Source organism: Helianthus annuus, chromosome 2 (genome assembly GCF_002127325.2).
Source record: "Helianthus annuus cultivar XRQ/B chromosome 2, HanXRQr2.0-SUNRISE, whole genome shotgun sequence".
Classification (NCBI taxonomy): domain Eukaryota; kingdom Viridiplantae; phylum Streptophyta; class Magnoliopsida; order Asterales; family Asteraceae; genus Helianthus; species Helianthus annuus.
This window is the reverse complement of record NC_035434.2, coordinates 16,706,669-16,715,985: the sequence shown is the minus strand read 5'-3', so window position 1 is coordinate 16,715,985 and position 9,317 is coordinate 16,706,669. Positions and strand designations below refer to the sequence as shown.

Here is a 9,317-nt window from a genome sequence, read left to right as displayed (position 1 = left end):
CGAATTACAATTAATGAAGAGAGAGAGAGAGTGTCAGATGGACACGGGGCCGTGCCCAGCGGGCACGGGGCCGTGCCCGAGCTTCTGTTCAGCCTATAAATAGGAGTGTTTGGAGCTCTTGCAACTCATCCCTTGGCACACCACCTCTCTCACACTTCACCCACCACCCACCACCATCACAACACCATCATCCACCACCATCATCCATTGTCCATCATAGAGTGTGTGAGTCGTCTCGGGATCCAAGATTGATCGTAAGAGTTCTTGACAATCAAAGGCCATGTTTGCCTAAGTCTCTTACATCACTTGGTGAAGACAAGTGTTTAGTGTAATACTTTTTATTTTTAATCTTTTGCACTTTTTAATTGGTTTTGTATTAATGACTTTAATTACTAGTTTCTTATGTTGAAGGTGATTCTTCCTTATCGTTTGTCCGTGGTGTCTTGGCATTATTTTACTGTCTATATAAAACAAAAGATTTTCACCATTCATATCTCCACGGTCTATATGGAGGTATGTTGGCTACCTGGTCGGGGGTTAAGGGAACGGTTTGGTAAGAGTCTTGCCACTGTTCAGTGTATAGATCCTGCAAAGGACCTGGGTCAAATTTAGTAGGACCTCCTTCAATACCCAAAGGTATTGGATGGCGGGGGTCCAAACTCTTTGATCCCCTCATAAGTTAAACTACTATTAAAACTTTAACCCAGCTACTTAGGACCGTATCCCTACTGACTCAGACTTCTTAGCTGAGGGTAATGTCGCCTTCAAAAGAGGGGCCTACCACATTATGCATTAATAACTTAATTAATTATCTTTCAATAATCTGACCCTTTAGGATTGTATCCTTGCTGAATCAAACTACTGGGTTGAGGGTAACGTCACCTACGAAAGAGGGGCCTACTACAATAACTAAGATAATCTCTTAAACAAGTGCAAAAGTGCGAAAATAATCAAAGGTTACACTACACACGAGTCGGATCCAAGTGATTCATCTTGTCTATCTGTTTTATTTTTATTTTATTTTTCAGCATTTTAATTAGTTTTCTTTTCTTAGTTTAAAAATCTTTTTCTAACATTTTGATTTGATTAGACGTTGAGGATAAACTGGTACTAAAAGCTCTTGTGTCCTTGGACGACCTTGGTATCTTACCAACACTATACTATGTCCACGATGAGTGCACTTGCCCATATGTGTGTTTAGTGTTAGTAAATATCGTGTTTTATAAATTTAAAACTTGGCTAAAAAGTGTAAAAAGGGCTTAAAATATATACCTAAAACATATTACACCTAACGCACATCAAGTTTTTGGCGCCGTTGCCGGGGACACAAGGATTTTAAGAAAGTTAGGAATCAACGGCCTAATCATTTTTTCTATTTTCTTTTTATTTTTTTAGGATTTTCTTAATTTTTCAGCTTCTGCAGAGCTCAGAACGGGTCGTGCTTGGTCGGACACGGGCCGTGCCCAGCAGTATCACTGGCAGTTTTTATTTTCCGAGTTACAGAGGTCTGAGCACGGGGCCGTGTCGGTGCAACACGGGGACGTGTCCAACTTTCCAGTAACAGGGATCCGGGCTGTATCTCCGACCACGGGCCGTGGTGAACTTTCTGACCAACGTTCTTTTCTGTTTTTATTGCAGGACTTGGAACCAAACGCCACATCTGAACCTTCTACGTAGTGTATGAGCTCCAGTTCTAATAAAGACATAAAAGAACCTCTAGAAGAACCCGAATGCTTTCTCAGAAAAAGACTTAAAGCTAAAAACCAAGAGAAAGTTTCGGGGGAACCACTTCCAATGGCGGACCAACGTACCCTCATGGATTACCTACGACCCACCGTAGGTAATCTCGGCGCCGCTATCAATGCACCGAATGTCGAAGCCAATAACTTCGAACTTCAGCCACATTTGATACAAATGCTTCAAAATTCCGCAACCTTCCATGGGCTTGCGGACGAGGATCCCCATTTACATATTACTAATTTCTTAGAAATATGTGATACCTTTCGGATCAATGGAGCATCAAATGACGTCCGTCTCCGAATGTTTCCTTTTTCACTAAAAGACCGAGCAAAAGCTTGGCTCAAGGCCCTCCCAGTTGGATCGGTAAACACCTGGGATGAACTAGCCCAAAAATTTCTATATAAGTATTTCCCTCCCGCTAAAACGGCTAAATTAATGACTGAAATTAATACATATTCACAAGAGGACGGGGAATCCTTATATGAAACTTGGGAAAGGTTCAAGGAGCTATTGCGAAAGTGTCCTCATCACGGTCTTGCGATATGGCAACAAGTATCCACTTTCTATAATGGGTTGTTGCCACACACAAGACAAACACTTGACTCTAGCTCCGGGGGACTTTTAGGTAACCGCCGCCCACATGAAATATACAATCAAATTGAGGAAATTGCTCAAAACAATTTTCAGTGGCACACTCCCCGAGGTAATAAATCTATTGCCCCGGGCGCCCATAAGGTTGATGAAAGCACTTCTTTACAAGCCCAAATCAAGGCCCTTTCTTCAAAAATTAAAAAGTTAGAAATGGCAAAAACGGTCTCGGTTATGGCCTGTGAAGGGTGTGGTGGGCCACATGAAAATTGGAGTTGTATGAAAGAAACAGACGATCAAACAGAATCGGTAAACTACATTGATAATAGACCTAGGCCGTCGGGTCCTCCAACGGGTACCTACAACCAAGGATGGCGTAACCACCCTAACCTTGGTTGGAGAGAACCCGACAATAGTAGTAACCAACAAAACCAAAACCAACGAACAAACTTTCAACAACCAAGAAATGAGTCACAAAATTTCCCTCAACAACAAGGTGGACGAGAGAGGCTTGAAGACACTGTATCTCGCCTCATCTCCGACACTGAAAAGAAAAACTCGGATCGATTTCAACAATTGGAATCGAATTTTAGAAATCAACAAGCTAGTATACAAAACATTGAAAAACAATTAAATCAACTAGCCCAAAATTTCTCCGATAGACCACAAGGCGCGTTACCAAGTAATACCGAAACAAACCCAAAAGCTCAAGTTCATCTCATAACATTAAGAAACCGTACCGTGGGTCCCGTGGAAGCTCCGCCACCACCAACCGAGGAAAGCACAACCCCTCCCCAACAAGATAAGGCTTCTCCTCTATTTCAAGAGCCCACCAAGGCTCCTCCGGTTCCGTACCCCGGTAGGTTAATTCGTCAAAAGACCAATGAGCAATTTGCAAAATTCGAAAGTCTACTAAAACAATTGCATGTTAATATTCATTTCATAGAAGTCCTAACTCAAATGCCTAAATACTCAAAATTCATGAGGGACTTCCCCACTCATAAAAGGAAAAATGAATCATTGCAATTAGTTAACCTAGGCGAAGAATGTTCCGCCCTCGTACTCAACAAACTTCCCCAAAAGAAGATTGATCCCGGAAGCTTCACAATTCCTTGCTCGATCGGGGATTCCCCCATTCGTAATGCACTAGCCGACCTTGGGGTTAGCATTAACCTCATGCCCGCATCAATGTTCAAACGACTCGGCCTAGGAAAAACGAGCCCTACCAAGAAGAGTATACAACTTGCTGATAGATCCGTCAAATACCCGTAAGGTGTCGCTGAAAATCTATTGGTCAAAGTCGACAATTTCATCTACCCGGCCGACTTTTTCATACTAGATATGGAAAAAGACACCGAAGTCCCCCTCATACTAGGAAGGCCATTTCTAGCCACCATGCAAGCAGTGGTAGACATGAATGACGGAACACTCACTTTAAAATATGGGGACAAGGAAGTGAAGTTCGGGGTTGGGAAGAGAATAGAGGACGATAACCCGGTCAATTACATAAAGGTTATTGATTCGAGTTTGGATGATGCTCTCCGACGGTGCAACACGGGATGCAAAACATCCCTCTCGGAAAACATATAACCTCACCTTGGGTCTAGCCAAGGACCCTTATAAACGTGGCGCACCACGGAGGCATTCCGCGGAACTATCCTTAGTTTAGTTTAATTTTAATTTGCAGGAATAAAACACACTCGTGATGGTGAAGGATAACAAGGGAAACGAGAAACATAGCCCCATGCACGAAAACAAGGCCATCCGACAACAATTTCTTCATTACAGTAAGCTTAGCACGGGCCGTGTCCGCCCAACACGGCCCCGTACTGCACACTCTGCAGAAAATTGCCCAGTTCAGGTAACTGGACACGGGCCGTGTTCGCTGAACACTCCCCCGTGTCCAGGCTTCTGTTTCTTTTCTTTAATTTTTGTTGCTGGCACCTGAACACGGGGCCGTGCCCAGTCCCCACGGGGCCATGTCCAGGATGCCAGTAACATAAAATTTTGCTTTTAACACCATTTTACAGATTCAATCAACCTAAAAACTTATTTTTGGGACACATTGAGGACAATGTGTAATTTAAGTATTGGGGGGGGGGATGCAAAAACCTTGAATTTTGCAAGTCCTAATAACAAGCCTTACACAAAACTCTATTGGAACCGCAAATCACCCCAAATTTTTTCAAAAATTTTCATTTTTTTTTACTTGTCTAAGTTTAATTTGGAAATTCAAGTTCTAACAAGGTTATATTTTTACAAGTTCACAACCGATAGCGTCGTGATAAAAAAAACCAACATAAGAAAATTACAAAAAGGCATGACAAACTTAGTTAAAATTTGATTATATATACTTGATCACATAAAAACCCTTTCCCACAAAAGTGAGTTTTGAGCCTTTAACGAGTATACAAATACATATCTTTACACTAAATGCTCATTTTTCGTTTCTTGTGTGAATAGCCGCTTGGTTCGTACGACTCTAGAACTTGCCACAACAATATATTCCCGGTCCTTACCAACTTAAACCCGAGTAAGTAAATGATGGAGGCATTAGGACTAACCCTTTTTCTTTCTACACCATTATTTTTCATTTTTTTTTACCACCTACCCAAAATCCCCCTAGTTAACCCCTTTGAGCCTAAACCTTTTCATTTCTTAACCCAAAACCATCACCCTTTTTACCCACCTAAACCTTTTTATTTTTAACCCTTTATCTTAGTAACAACGTTCAGTTTTCTAATGACTCTTCCTTATCGTAAATATATATATATATATATATATATATATATATATATATATATATATATATATATATATATATATATATTGATGAAAGCAAACAAACAAGTTCATCAAAAATAACTTTGTTTGAAACAAATGGTTCATCAAAATAAAATAAAAATGTGAAAAAAATAAAAAGTCTTTCAAAAAAAAACCAACGTTTGTTACGCTTTTCGCCCTTTTTACTAACCACTAACCCAACCACCCACCTTTAGCCCAAGCCTAACCCTTCACCCAAAAAGTCCTCTTGATATTTACAAAGGTATAAAGTTAAAAAGGAGGAGGATTGATTGCTTGGCAAGCTTATGGTAGGAGTAAGTTCCATGCCGCTCTCGAGTGATTCACTAAAAATACACCTTCGGCCGAGTGTTGAGTGATTCCCCCGTGAGGTATGTGAACTTGTATATAAATGGAATTTTAAAAAGGTATGTTATGCCCTAATAAATAATTTATCTTATGAAACGTTTTTAATAAATCATGACGAATAGGATTGTAAATGAATAAAAATAAAACCTAAATAATCTTGGAATTCCCGACACTCTATGACAAGCCCGAAAATCTTCTCTTCTACCCATTCTATTTGGGAATTAATAAAGCCACATTATAAAGAGTTTTGCTTGAGGACAAGCAAAGATTCAAGTGTGGGGGTATTTGATGTGCACAAAATGCAACATATAAATTACATCAATTATAGCTTAAAACTAACCCTTTTTCAGTACTAATGTTGGAAAAAGTGTGCTTTTGTCTTCCTTTTGTATTTTCAGGATTAAATGAGCTCAAAATAACAAAAGAAGCAAAAAGACATCAAAATCTAACATAAATACAAGAAAAGGAACAAAAGTAATATGCCCGACCCCCCGAAAGCATCCTCCCAAGCAAAACAAAGAAGACAGAAGACTGAACACGCCCCGTGCTTAGCGAGCACGGGGCCGTGCCCAAGAAGCAGCAGAAAAGATAAACCCATAGAAGCTTCTACTGCCCACCACGGGGCCGTGCCCAGCGGACACAGGGGCGTGGTCAAGTTGCTGCAGGCGCATTGATTGTAATTGCGAATTACAATTAATGAAGAGAGAGAGTGTCAGATGGACATGGGGTCGTGCTTGAGCTTCTGTTCAGCCTATAAATAGGAGTGTTTGGAGCTCTTGCAACTCATCCCTTGGCACACCACCTCTCTCACACTTCACCCACCACCCACCACCATCACAACACCATCATCCACCACCATCATCCATTGTCCATCATAGAGTGTGTGAGTCGTCTCGGGATCCAAGATTGATCGTAAGAGTTCTTGACAATCAAAGGCCATGTTTGCCTAAGTCTCTTACATCACTTGGTGAAGACAAGTGTTTAGTGTAATACTTTTTATTTTTAATCTTTTGCACTTTTTAATTGGTTTTGTATTAATGACTTTAATTACTAGTTTCTTATGTTGAAGGTGATTCTTCCTTATCGCTTGTCCGTGGTGTCTTGGCATTATTTTACTGTCTATATAAAATAAAAGATTTTCACCATTCATATCTCCACGGTCTATATGGAGGTATGTTGGCTACCTGGTCAGGGGTTAAGGGAACGGTTTGGTAAGAGTCTTGCCATTGTTCAGTGTATAGATCCTGCAAAGGACCTGGGTCAAATTTAGTAGGACCTCCTTCAATACCCAAATGTATTGGATGGCGGGGGTCCAAACTCTTTGATCCCCTCATAAGTTAAACTACTATTAAAACTTTAACCCAGCTACTTAGGACTGTATCCCTGCTGACTCAGACTACTTAGCTGAGGGTAACGTCGCCTTCAAAAGAGGGGCCGACCACATTATGCATTAATAACTTAATTAATTATCTTTCAATAATCCGACCCTTTAGGATTGTATCCTTGCTTACTCAAACTACTGGGTTGAGGGTAACGTCACCTTCAAAAGAGGGGCCTACTACAATAACTAAGATAATCTCTTAAACAAGTGCAAAAGTGCGAAAATAATCAAAGGTTACACTACACACGAGTCGGATCCAAGTGATTCATCTTGTCTATCTGTTTTATTTTTATTTTATTTTTCAGCATTTTAGTTAGTTTTATTTTCTTAGTTTAAAAATCTTTTTCTAACATTTTGATTTGATTAGACGTTGAGGATAAACCGGTACTAAAAGCTCTTGTGTCCTTGGACGACCTCGGTATCTTACCAACACTATACTACGTCCACGATGGGTGCACTTGCCCATATGTGTGTTTAGTGTTAGTAAATATCGTGTTTTATAAATTTAAAACTTGGCTAAAAAGTGTAAAAAGGGCTTAAAATATATACCTAAAACATATTACACCTAACGCACATCAATTTGTGTGGAAATCGGTTAGATCTAAGTTGTTCTTGGTGGATTGAAGCCAAAACATGAAGTTCATAAGAACACCATGATGACATCATCCTAGAACACCTCAAATCTAGTGATTTCACGGTTAAAAGTTAAGATTCAAAGGATACAAAGGTGTAGGAGTGCGTGTAGATTAAGAAAGTACAAGATTTAGGATGAGATCTTACCGGAATCGCGAGAAATCGAAGAAAAGGTGAGCAAAAGCGCTGGTCGGACAAGAGAGTGCAGAAAAGGTAAGTTTGTGATGTTGACAAGGGGTATTTATAGGGTTTCCAAAAAAGGAAAGGGGAGAAGGAGCTGGTCGATCGAGTGGCATCCCTGGTTGGGTGGCAGCTCGATCGAGTTGCACCTCGATCGGGTGGCAGCTCGGTCGGCTGGCCACTCGATTGGAGTGCGCGGCGCGACAAGTTTTGCGATTTCGATTCGTGTGCTGTGCGTTGCGATGTGATGGGGTTTCCTATTCAAATTACTTTTAATCCCAACTACTATATCTAACATACAATCATCCTAATTAGCCTGCGTTTAGCGTTTGCGATTCGATTGCGATAGCGTTTCGATTGCATTTCGATTAATCACCACAACATAAATATAAATAAACATGCACAAGTAACACATAAGAGGCACACACACGTAAAACAATAACCAGAACACATGATTCGAGTTGCGAGCGCGATTGCGATAAGCGATAAGGCGATAAAACATGCGATAAACATTGATAAATAGCGAATAAACCTCGATTATTAATAATTACTCCGCATAATACAACTAACGTAAAAAATTAATTAGACTAACTACGAGTCAAAGAAGTCAAAACAGGAATTTAGCAAGGACTGACAGATCGCAATTAGCAATCTTTTCTTCCTTTGACTTCAATCTTGACTTTGACTTTGTCCTTCGAAACACGGGGTGTTACAAGGCAGTCAGGCAGGGGTGGTGGTGATGATGTGTACGGTGGTGATGGTTAGTGCAGTAGGGTTGGGGTGGTCGGTAGGCGGAGACGGTGAAGGTTGTGGGGTGGTGGGTTGAGAGAGCTTAGTGAGAGATTGGGTTGTGGTGGTGGGTTTAGCTTGCAGAGAAAGAGAAACAGAAAGAGTTTCAGCTCTTGCCGGTGAGTTGGGATTTTCTTTTGGTTTGATTTTGTGGTGGTGGTGGCAAGTTTAGAAAAAGAGACGGTGAGGAAGATAGAGAGAGAGTGGTGGTGGGATGAGCAATTTGAACAGTTTTTGTGACTCTGAACAATGATTTTGATTGCTTTTGGTTCAAGTTTCGGGGTTATTGTTTCTTCGAAGGGTGGTGGTGGTAGCCGACAGGTGGTAGTGGTGGCTGTTGGTGGTAGCCGACAGATGGTAGTGGTGGCTGTTGGTTGTAGAGTAGAGAGAGATGGGGTAAGAAAGGCTATAATTAAATTTTATAAAACATATATAAACAAATAATTAAATGTTTTAATTTATAAACTAGTCCCTAAACATAAGTTTTTTACACAATAGTCCCTGAAGAGATGAAATGACAACAATGCCCTTATATGCAAGGCACATGACCAGATTTAACCAAAAATTTTAACTGGGTTTGGCCTAAGGGACAAAACGTGCAAGATTTTGAAAGGTAAAGGACAACGCCTGTCAACTTTTGGCCAAAAGGACAACGCCTGAAATTTGATATAAACATAAAGGACAAAACTTGTAATTTTTACTCTTATTTTTATATGTTTATTTTTAAGTTGTAGTCTAAAATATTTCTAAAAATATTGTTTTTAATTTAAACGAAATTTATAATTTATAATTTTGTTGTTTTATTGTTAATTTATAATTTAAAAACAAAAAAAAAAGATTGTGAGTGATGAAATTC

The 9,317-nt window shown here is 40.1% G+C and overlaps 1 non-coding gene across 1 annotated transcript; it reads right to left on the bottom strand.

Moving 5' to 3' along the window:
• Positions 1-2,169: 2,169 nt before the first annotated feature.
• On the bottom strand, positions 2,170-2,276 carry LOC118489906. Its single transcript, XR_004887918.1, has one exon. It is a non-coding gene; the product is annotated as a small nucleolar RNA R71 (small nucleolar RNA).
• Positions 2,277-9,317: the final 7,041 nt, after the last annotated feature.